General features: G+C 46.0%; 1 long non-coding RNA gene across 1 annotated transcript; it reads left to right on the top strand.

Moving 5' to 3' along the window:
• Positions 1–6,144: 6,144 nt before the first annotated feature.
• On the top strand, positions 6,145–6,825 carry LOC119304078. Its single transcript, XR_005148101.1, has 2 exons — positions 6,145–6,374; positions 6,611–6,825. It is a non-coding gene; the product is annotated as an uncharacterized LOC119304078 (long non-coding RNA).
• Positions 6,826–12,386: the final 5,561 nt, after the last annotated feature.

The following is a 12,386-nucleotide window of genomic DNA, read 5'->3' as shown; positions in this document are numbered from 1 at the left end:
ACACTTCGAATGGACGGATGCGGCTACAGCCGGGCTGGAGGAAATAAAAGCCCTCTTGGCCACCAATCCAATCCTGGCAGCGCCAAATGTCAGCAAACCCATGCTGCTATATATAGCTACAACACACCAAGTTGTAAGTGCAGTGCTCGTCATCGAACGAGAGACAGATGGACATAAATTCCCACTTCAAAAGCCGGTATACTACGTATCCACTGTCCTAACTGCATGCAAGTCACGGTACCCACATTATCAAAAGATAGCATACGCGGTCTTCATGGCATCCCGAAAACTACGACACTACTTTCAAGAGTTTTCAATCACGGTGGCCTCCGAAGTACCACTCAATGACATAATAAATAACTGCGATGCCACGGGCCGGATTGCTAAATGGGCTAACGAGCTCCTCCCATTCGACATAACATACAAACCACGACGAGCCATTAAGTCGCAAGTACTGGCTGACTTCATCGCCGAACGGACAAAAGCCGAACTCCCTAAAGAGTACAGCGCGTACTCCAATTGGATCATGCACTTTGACGGCTCTAAGATGCTAGCTGGTCTAGGGGCTGGCATCGTCCTGACATCCCCCATCGGAGATACAGTCCAATACGTACTCCAAATACTTTACACAGATTCCAACAATGCAGCAAAATATGAGGCATTGTTGCACGGTCTTCGCATGGCAGTCTCCATGGGCATTCAATGCCTAGAAGTGCGTGGGGATTCAAATCTCGCAATATATGAAATAAATGGAGACTTTGATGCCAAGGACCCGAAAATGGCGGCCTACGACAATGTCATTCTCAAAATGTTAGCTCGGTTCGAGGGGCTCGAATTCCACCATGTGGTTTGAGAAAACAATCAAGCGGCGGATATCCTTGCCGCATCGGTGCTAAACGCGACCCCGTCCCACCTAATATCTTTTTGGAAAGGTTGTTCAAGCCATCCGTGGTATGGGAAGGGGAGGCCGGCAATACCAGTCCGGATCCGCATACAACCCTAGATCCTGAACAATCTGACGTAATCGGAGGCTCCACCACCAAAATAACACATTCGGCCCACGCGATTATGGCGGTCATCGCCCCATGGACGGAACCCTTCTTAGCCTACTTAAAAAGGCAGGAACTCCCAAAAGACCAAAATGAGGCACGTTGCATTATGCGGCGCTCTAAAGCCTACAAAGTCCAGGAGGGAGAGCTTTGTAAGAAAAGCGCGACCGGAGTGCTACAAAGGTGCATCTCCGAAGAGGAAGGGCGGCAGGTTTTGGCCGAAATTCATGTCGGACTCGGCGGCCACCACGCCGCAGCTCGGGCGCTCATAAGCAAGGCCTTCCGTACAGGTTTCTACTGGCCGACAGCCCGGGCAGACGCACAGGACCTTGTCCAACATTGTGTCGGTTGCCAGCTTTTTGCAAATCAATGCCATATGCCACGTACCGCCCTCCAAACAATCCCCATAACTTGGCCCTTTGCGGTCTGGGGGCTCGATATGGTTGGACCCCATATAGGAGGAAGCCATAAGAAGAAATACTTGTTGGTCATGGTCGATAAATTCACCAAATGGATAGAAGCCAAACCAGTTAAAACGACCAAGTCCGGACCAGTGATAGACTTTATATCCGGGGTCATACACCTCTACGATGTCACCCACAACATCATCACCGATAATGGCTCAAACTTCACAGCCGACAACCTGGTGCAGCAAAATGGGCATAAAACTTGATTATGCCTCCATCTATCACCCCCAAACAAACGATCAAGTCGAACAAGCGAATGGTCTTATTATGAGCGGCATTAAACCCAGACTAGTGCAATCCTTGAAGGAATCAGATACGCACAGGGTCGAGGAGCACGACTCCGTACTATGGGGGCTATAGACCACGCCAAATCGCACAACCAGATACATACCATTTTTATGGTGTACGGCGCAGAGGTAGTGCTACCCTGCGATATCATCCATGACTCAACTAGAGTGCGCATGTACGAAGAGAGAGAAGCCGAGCTGGATTGGTAGCACAACTTAGATGCCCTGGAGGAGGAGCGTGACGTCGCAAAGGCCCGTTCCGCATTCTATCAACAGCAGGCTCGAAGGTATCAAAGCAGAGAATTACAGGCCAAAACTTATAAGATTGGGGAACTCGTTCTACGCCTTTCAGAGAAGAAAAAGGACAAGCTCAAGCCCAAATGGGAGGGTACCTTCATCATTGACAAAGTTCTCACCGGAGGTGCGTACCGCCTGCGTGATGCATCAGATAATCGACTCGAGTCGAACCCATGGAACACGGCCAGACTCTGAAGATTCTACGCCTAGTGCTGAAATATGTGTTTGTCTCATTGCCTCCGTCTCCCTTTTTAAATTATATCCTCTCTCTCCCCTTCTTATATATAGCCTTAAAAGCTTCAAGTATGCTTTGACCGCACACTCATGCCGCGCTATGCGCGCTTAATATACCTGGGGGCTTCTTATACAAAAGCTTAATGTAATTATCTTCTGGGCTTTATGCCCACCACATATGTCTCATTTCCCCATACTAGATGACCCGTTGCGCCAATGGCGCAAAGGCCGAGTGCAAACCAAGTATTGAAAGAGTGTGCATTAAAATATGTAGACACAGAATGAAACGTATGAAAATAAGTACAGTTTGATGATAGATAGATGATGGCTGATGATACATGTTTTCTAAGAAGCTTAGAAACAATCATTACAATGTTATGAGCAAGGCATGTAGATAGGCAGAGGACGAAAACTTATATTTCTTTCATCATGGCTGTTTCAAAAGCATACCACACATCAGCCTAAGTAGCAAATGCCGACAGTTAAACGCACATGATGGTCTTAGGTGATTACATAAGATTCAAAAGGATGATAAACATAGAAGTCTTGGTAGGCATCTATACTAATGCCAAATTATATAACAAGGGGATCTTGCAATTTGTTTATATTGAGTAGACGATCAGGCACAGCCCCTTGGAAGTGCATTTGAAGGCGAAAACATATGCTTCACCTTTATTCATGCTAGATGACCCGTTGCTCCCTTGACGCGAAAAGCGAGAGCGAGCCGAGTATTCAAACCATGCATATGTGATTGACTTAATAGATAGTTATATTCCATTATTACATGATACCATGATAGACTAAAAGTAATGATATCACCTGATAATGGCATACATTGCTTTTATATAGCAATGTATAATAGCAAAGATGCATATATGAGTGATCAGGGCAGAAAGGTGGAGTAAGCAGTAGACAGTTCATGAACAAAAGGAAACATAAATATCCAAGATGGACAATCAAGGAGTAAGCAGGTGTGAAGCCTACAAATCACATGACCAACAATTGAATAACCATGAAACATATGGAAAGATATAGCATATCATAGTAACAAGATATTCGCGAAAAGATCAATATAGTAGTTGAATCCATATTCATTTTGCGTAGGCCACCTAGTCTAAATTCAGGAGTATGTGTAGGAGCCCATGGCATTCAGAAATATAACATGGGTTTAGAGATGGAACTAAATGGAACAACCATGTCCATTATGCAGTGTCGGTAATACTAAACAATACATTAATGACAATGGCTTTCTCGCAACTATGCGTTGGCGCTGCTACAACCTATGTACATGCAGATATACTAAAAGCCAACTGATTGGAGTATAAACTGGAAAGGAATCCAAGCTAGGAAGATGCACCATGAGAATTCCAGGCAAACACTGCAAAAAGTATGCATTCAATAAACAACAGAGGTCCATGTAATATAAGTTAAGGAAAAAGAGTTAGCATACACAGATAAATCTAAACAGTTATAGAATAAATCATAGCATCTGAATACAAGAACAAACTTGACTATTTGAAAGAGAGAGACCTCCATGCATGAAATTAACTCTCTAACATGTATACTAAGACTATTTGTTTGACCCGAACAGCAAGAAAGAACGAAAATAAAAACACATAAGTGAGAAGTGCATAGCACGCCATGATGCAGATTAAGAGGTAGAGAGGAAGTGCAAAGATCAACAGAGTAGCAAAAGCCAAAGATGATCAATAATATTGATGATAACCCATAAACATGCATTAGGCAATATAGTTCTTAATTGCGACACCAAAGTAGTAGTAGTGAATAGCCTGCATAGATGTGTAGGCATAGATGTGTTTGCAAAAGAAAAGCAGAGTATGAAGGTTTTACATGTTTTCAACATACCCACACATGTAATTAGATGCTTCTTGACTAACCAAATAAACACACAATTAAGAAGGTATAGGATGGTACAATCATGTACTGATATAAGTGGTATTCTTTTACCTCAACAAAAAAATACAGCAGTATGCATCAGTACTAATCTTTAAAGGAAAAGAGCAAACTGATCTTGCAGAAAGTGTGGGTTCCAAGGACTAACCTCATCGTGGAGAAGTAAAATCTGGGGATTCCAAATTCATTCGGCAAATTTGTCCCATAACCAAGAAGCAAAGATGTAAGAATTCTTAGTGGGCAGTGACCTTGAATCTGGCACAATCTCTATAGGCCACCACCAGATCAGAAAGGGAGAACACCTATTAGTATAAAGGCCTATGCCCAAATCTCAAATGGTTGCATGCATCATCAGCAAACTCTAAAAGTTGCATACTATAGTCAAGCTTAGTAAGTGACACCACAGACCACACCATGAAATGCTGCAACAAGTTGCAATTTTGTAGGATCGAAAAGCATACATGATACAAAAAAATAGTTGGTATATGTTCAGCAACCAGAGAATCTGAAAATCAATAGACCATCTATAAATAAATTAGTGATGTATATGCTCTGCCTAAGTAACTATAAAATCTGGCTTCTCAATAAGGGATGGAAGCAAGGAATTAATTTGTAGATAATGGAGTTGGACACCTCCAAATTTATACAAAATGTCACAGGTGCACACGGAACCCCGAAGACCTGTGGCGGCAGCCATCCAGTAAATCATCTTCCGTTGGCCTGAAGCCTACCTCATACAACAGATCCGACCAACCTATAATTAAGTATGTAAGATGCTAAAAAAATAAGGCAAATACTAGGGGAAGAAGTTAAGTTATGTACAAATTCATTCAATGAGTTAATACTATGTCGACCATGATGTCTATGTGATCCAAAGGATTGCTTTGGCCGCTTTGTTCTGATTATCATAAGAGGGATGTTCAAACAAGAGGCAGAGACAGGGATTCAGTGCTAATTTGCCCATGAACTGAGCAAAATTAATGGTTATTTGTTGTTAAAGTCAGCACTCGGCCCCACCAAGGACTCCCTGGCCGGCCAAGTTACTGTTAAACACCGTACGTGTACACTTGATGTAACGACCTCTCCCTAGTCTGTAGGCACGTCCTTCTGTTACGGACTGCATGCACCTGCGTGTGCCCCTGCTATCCCTTCTGTTACGGACTGCATGCACCTGCGTGTGCCCCTGCTACCGCTGCGCTCTCTCCCTCTCTCTTCTACTTATGTAACAGTTCAGATCAGATGTAATACAAGAGATATACGAGAGAGTTGACCCATCTATCTTGGTAATCAGAGCCATGTCCGGCACAGCGGCTAGCACCGCACCGGCAATGTCTTCGCCTACCCTCCCTCCCGCCTCCTCCGACACCTCGCCGGCGCTTCACTCCACTGCCACCGGCGCCATCACTTCCTTCGCCCCTCCCATGGTTTCTCTCCCTCCCCTCACAGTTCACAACTGCAACATCTCCTCCTACATCCGCTTCTTTCTTGACTAGGCGACTCCTCTTCCTCGACTGGTGCTCGCAGCATCAACCCCTCCGGTGGTGCTCGCGGCGTCCCCGGCGGCGGCCAGGGCTCTGCTGGCCCCGGTGGAGGAGGCCAAGGTGGCGGCGGCCAAGGCGGCGGTGGGCAAGGCACCGGCGGCTACGGGCGTGGCCGCGGCCGAGGGCGCGGTCGCGGCGACAGCGGGCGTGCACCGCCCCAGCCTGCTGCCATCACTCCATGGATGGGCTATTTTGCGCCCTATGGGGCGGCTCTACCTCGCCCGGCGTGGGTGCCACCGAACGCCGCTGGTGTGCTCGGCCCTCGTCCCGCCGCTCCCACGCAGGCGTATCCGGTTATGTACTCCGGCCCGACGCCCTTCCCTGCTGCTGCACCTGCCCCTGGATCGGGGTCCTACACCACGCTCGGGCCCTTTGCTGCTGCCCCGTATGCGACTCCTGGATCGGCAAACTACCCCACGCCGGCGCCCTTTCCTGCTGCTCCAACACTGCTGCCGGGGCCCTCTAGCTGGGATCAGCAGGCCTTGTTTCACCAGGCCTACAGCAACGTCGCGACCCAACACCCCAACAGCGCCACCGACTGGATAATGGATTCAGGCGCCTCTTCACACGTCACAGGTCAGCAAGGTAACCTCTCCATCTGTCACTCTCCTTCACGGCTTAATTCTTCTAGCATCACCGTTGGTAATGGCCATCAGCTCCCTATTGTTGCATCTGGAACCACTACTCTCTCACCCACAAACTTTACCCTTAATGATGTTCTTGTATCACCATCCATCATCACCAATCTTATTGGGGTTCGTAAATTTACTACTGAAAATTGGTGTTCCGTCGAATTTGACCCTTTCAGCTTTGATGTGAAGGATCTCGCCAGCAGGACGGTTCTCATGCGCTCCAATAGCCCAGGTCCACTCTACCCCTTCCATGGTGATTCGGAGCACACCACGATGGCTCTCTCCGTTGCGGTCAACGGCGATACCTGGCACAAACGGCTTGGTCACCCCGGCCACGCTACTCTCTCACGTCTTTCTCGTGATTTTATTCAGCTTTGTAATAAACCGGCCCCTATATGCTCATCTTGCCAGCTTGGCCGGCAACCCCGTCTCCCTTTCCCTTCCTCTAGAACATGTACCACCGGCCCCTTTCAAATAATTCACTGTGATTTGTGGACTTCACCGGTTGCTAGTTTTTCTGGTTTTCAATATTACCTTATTATCTTGGATGATTTCTCACATTATTCATGGTCTTTTCCGTTGCGCTCCAAATCCGACACCTCCCCCACCCTACAACGCTTCTTCCAATATGTCCTCACGCAATTTCATGTTCTCATTAAATGCTTACAATGTGACAATGGTGGTCAATTCATCAACACATCTCTTCGCACTTTCTTCTCCGATAATGGTATCACTTTTCGCCTCTCATGCCCACACACCTCGCCCCAAAACGGCAAAGCCGAACGCCTCATTCGATCTACCAATGATATTGTGCGCACCCTACTCATCCAAGCCAACTTCCCACCTCCCTTTTGGGTCGAAGCACTTCACACCGCCACGTATCTCCTCAACCGGCGTCCATCTAGCCCGATTAATTTTAACACACCCTACTATCTTCTCCACGGTGCTCACCCCTCCTATGACCACCTTCGCGCCTTTGGTTGTCTTTGCTTTCCAAATACCTACGCTACCGCCCCACACAAATTATCTCCACGTTCTGTACGCTGTGTTTTTCTCGGATATCCCCTTGAACACAAAGGGTACCGTTGCCTCGATCTCTCTTCCCGCAGGGTTTTTATTTCTCGGCACGTCATATTTGACGAGACACAGTTTCCATATACTGTGCCCACACTGCCCACCACAAACTCTCCTCCTGCACCGGATTCCCCGCCTCCCACGCAGCTTCCGCCGATCCTCCTTGATGGCCACGCCCCACCGACCTCGGACTACCCAAACAAATCTACAACCGGCGCTGCTGACCAAACCCAAACGTCGCCCGCTTCCAGGCCCACCCAATCGATCGGATCAGCCTCGCAACCTGCTCCCGAATCCCCACCTGCCACGTCTGCCCGCTTGCCCGCCCCAACCGCGCCTGCTAGCCCTCCCACCGCCTCCCTCTCGCCCGCATGCACCTCTGCTTCCGCGCCACCCTCTCCTACCAAGCCACAAGTTCCACCTCTGCCACCCCGGTCTATTCCCGTGACTCCACCCGAGAACGCACACAAGATGAAAACGCGTGCCAAAGCCGGGTATTTTATGCCTAAGGTTCTCACGGTGTCTCCTATTTCGCCACTTCCGGCCACCTACAAATCTGCACTTAGGGATCCCAATTGGCACAACGCGATGTTAGACGAATATAATGCCTTGATGCAGAATGACACTTGGTCTTTGGTTCCTTGTCCTGCAGGTGTGAACGTTGTGACTGGCAAATGGATCTATCATCATAAGCTAAATCCGGATGGCTCTCTCGCCCGGTACAAGGCACGTTGGGTTCTTCGCGGCTTCACTCAGCGGGAAGGGGTGGACTATGGCGAAACTTTCAGTCCTGTGGTCAAGCCGGCCACCATCCGTGTGGTCCTTAGCCTTGCCACTTCTCAGTCGTGGCCCATGCATCAGCTTGACGTCAAAAACGCTTTTCTGCATGGTCATCTTCGCGAGGCGGTATATTGCCAACAACCCTCTGGTTTCATTGATTCCACTAAGCCCACTCATGTATGTCGCCTACACAAATCACTCTATGGCCTCAAACAAGCCCCGCGCGCTTGGTTCACTCGCTTCACCACCTTCCTTCACGGCATCGGCTTTGTAGCATCTAAGTGCGATTCATCACTCTTCATACTGCATCGTGGCACGCAAATTGCGTATCTACTCCTTTATGTTGATGATATCATCCTCACTGCTAATGCCACAACACTTCTACATTCCATCATCAATTCTCTGAAGTGTGAATTCTCTATGAGTGATTTAGGCGACATTCATCATTTTTTAGGCATCAATGTACACCGCAACACCCATGGCATTTTTTTGTCCCAAGAACAATATGCTCTCGAAATTTTAGATCGTGCCAAAATGCTCAACTGTAACCCCATCTCTACACCCATCGACACCCGCTTGAAACTCTCTTCCACAGATGGAGCACCATATACCGACCCTTCCTTATACCGCAGCCTTGCCGGTGCTCTCCAGTACCTCACCTTGACACGTCCCGACCTTTCCTATGCCGTCCAACAGGTTTGCCTATTCATGCATGATCCCCGCGACTCCCATTTTCAGCTTATCAAGCGGATACTCCGCTATATTCGAGGCACCACTCACTTTGGCCTGCAGCTCTACCGCTCCACCTCACATGATTTGATTGCTTATTCCGATGCCGATTGGGCCGGTTGTCCGGACACTCGTAAATCCACCTCCGGCTTCTGTGTTTTCTTGGGCAACAATCTTGTGTCTTGGTCTTCCAAGCGGCAGCACACCGTCTCTCGTTCCAGTGCCGAGGCTGAGTACCGTGCAGTGGCGAATTGTGTCGCGGAATCATGTTGGCTCCGGCAGCTATTGACTGATCTCCGCCTTCCTCCTACCCGTGCCACCGTGGTCTATTGTGACAATGTAAGTGCCATGTATTTGTCCTCCAACCCGGTGCAGCATCAACGGACGAAGCACGTTGAGATTGACCTACACTTTGTTCGGGACCGTGTCAACCTTGGAGAAGCGCGTGTGCTCCATGTGCCTACTACATCTCAGTTTGCGGACATATTTACAAAGGGACTACCTTCCTTGGTGTTCTCTCAATTTCGATCCAGCCTAAACATCACGGCAGGTGATGTTACGACTGCGGGGGGCTGTTAAACACCGTACGTGTACACTTGATGTAATGACCTCTCCCTAGTCCGTAGGCACGTCCTTCTGTTACGGACTGCATGCACCTGCGTGTGCCCCTGCTATCCCTTCTGTTACGGACTGCATGCACCTGCGTATGCCCCTGCTACCGCTGCGCTCTCTCCCTCTCTCTTCTACTTATGTAACAGTTCAGATCAGATGTAATACAAGAGATATATGAGAGAGTTGACCCACCTATCTGTTACACCACTCTCTCGGCGTCGCCGCTGCGAAGTAGTCTCCCGGCCGGCGGCAAAGACGCCGAGGTAAGCCAACTGTCAAACAACTGCACTTGCATAGTACGCCCATGCCCTCTTTGTGTTGTTCGTAGGACGTGGGTGCTAATATTAAATTACTGAATTGAACTGAACTAAAGCCTGACTTGTTCTTTGTATCCACGAGCTCGACATTTAACTAAGCATCCCACAAAGCATTGGCATCTTATGATTCGATTACCAGTGCTAGCCAAGGGAAATTATTTGATTTGATGTTGCTTCTAGTGACAAAACAAAACATGCCCTATGGCCACCTTGTTGTCAAACTGGATGCTACCTCAGGAAAGGCACAAATATCAACAGAAAGAACCTATCAATCTTATTTATGTACCACCATGGGGACACTATTGAAGGAAATGATGCACATTTTTGTATTTCTTAGCGACCGCCGACCCTGAGGCCTGAACAATGAACCAAATTTGGCATCTTGAATTGCTCATTTTGTATACCTTCACCGGCTGCCATTACCAACTACCACTAGTGACTACCAGCAAGGATCGCAAATTTACTATTTAATACTAACATTCTCATGGTGAGAGGAGACATGCATTACAACATAGATAATGGAGGTTATATAAGCCACTATGTTCCATGTTTCTGCAGGTTACATATGTCTGAACAGTTTTAATCTTAACCTCTACCAACCCTAATTCAACATTTGGTCTTAATGCTACTTAAAGAAAGCCAGCTCCTTTGCACATGTTTTGAGTGATATAAGCTCATTCAATGCCACTGGGGTATATAAGCTCATTCAGTGACCAACCTGTATTTAACTCCAGGTTGAGGAAACCACATGCATATAAGAAAAATGGATGTTGGCATGAGAATAAGATGTAAAACATGAATGACCGAATATATAGAATGCATCTGCATCTCCTGGGGTGTACTTAGTACCTGCCGAGCCTCTAAGGTTGGAAACTGCCAACTGTGCAAACATAAGGCAGGATTTCGGTAATATCCACAGGATCTGAAATAAACGTGAGCTCACCACCAAAAGAAGGAACTCCTACCTGGTGCTTAATACCAGACTGTAAATCCCACTCCTTGTACAACACGTCTATTTCTTCTAATGTCTTGATGTGTTTGCTGACAAAATTAAAGAGAGAAATAAAAAATACTATAAAACTAAAATAGTTTATACGGAGTACAACGCGTATAGTTAATCTGGCCTAAAATTATTTTCTAATCCAACTTATTAGGCAAGGAAATAAAATTTCATAGCGACCTAAACTGAAGATATGGTTGTGACTGCATAGATCTAAACTAAATCACGACATGATTTTTTGAACAAAGCACAAACAAAAAATATATTAGCGTATAATATCAGAAAACCTCAAATTTATTCACTCCAGCGAGCAACTATGTGAACATGTCGGTGTCCTAGTTAAAATAGAATTACAAAACAGGGGAGGCATGTACCTAATAAAGGATTCCAACAAAATGGAGAAAATAAAAGAAGAATTACCAGATTGTGGATATATCATATATCATATAAGCATTGCATTTAGCGACATAACAATTATAAGAGAGGTTATACTTGAGGATAATGGGATAAAGTGGATGTTCAGTTGTAGTTTTTCAAAACTATATACACATCACTTACAACCAGAAAAACAGTAACGATATTCTAGAGCCAGCAAAACAGTAATCATATTCTAGAGCACAAAAGGAAACAGTCAGAATGGGCCATGCCATGGTGGACAGAAAAGGACACATCACTTACAACCAGGTGTACAAAAATATTCTTCTAAAATGCATGAATAAACAAATCAAGAAGAGAGATCTATCAAGCACAACATATTTAGACATACCATTCATCTACTGTATCAAGGAAACTGTCACGAAAACCATATAGGAAGAAGGCAGGTAAATCATATAAGAAAAGAGTGTATGATCTCACCTTCAACAAAAAATCAAGATCAAGGATTTATCCATGCTGCAAGAGCACACGCACCACAAATAGGGTAAATGAAGTACAAACTGATTGTCATGCATGGATCTAAAGAACATAAAAAGGAAAGCCTTAATTCAAGCACCAAGGGGTGAGTGCCAGAACGAATTTTTAAGTGCATATAATAAATAAATATATGAATAGAGAACTTTGCTGAAATCTTCTCCCAAAGCACGAATAGAGAGAACGGATGAAATCTACTCTGCCTCAAAAACATAGATAATTCGACTCTATTCATGGGTCGTCTGAATACCTACATAGTGGACAAACTTTACTAAATTTCAACTATATGATCAAATTATCAGGCAATCTTTGTAAAACAATGGCATGCGTTTCCAACACCCTATATCCAAACACAAGAAGGTAATAACAGAAACCGACCTATTTCCATGATAAGGCTGAAAGGTAAAACAGAAGGGCCATGGAAGAACATAAATCAAAGTTGATCTGGGTAATTACCTCTAGCTAAAATTCATTTATTATTTGTTTCCTGTAGAGGCGTGCATAATCCTATGACTAAGATGGTGAAGCAAGAAAAATAACAGAC

Source organism: Triticum dicoccoides, chromosome 1B, assembly GCF_002162155.2.
Source record: "Triticum dicoccoides isolate Atlit2015 ecotype Zavitan chromosome 1B, WEW_v2.0, whole genome shotgun sequence".
Classification (NCBI taxonomy): Eukaryota; Viridiplantae; Streptophyta; class Magnoliopsida; order Poales; family Poaceae; genus Triticum; species Triticum dicoccoides.
The sequence above is the reverse complement of the archived record's forward strand: the minus strand, read 5'-3'. Positions and strand labels throughout refer to the sequence as shown.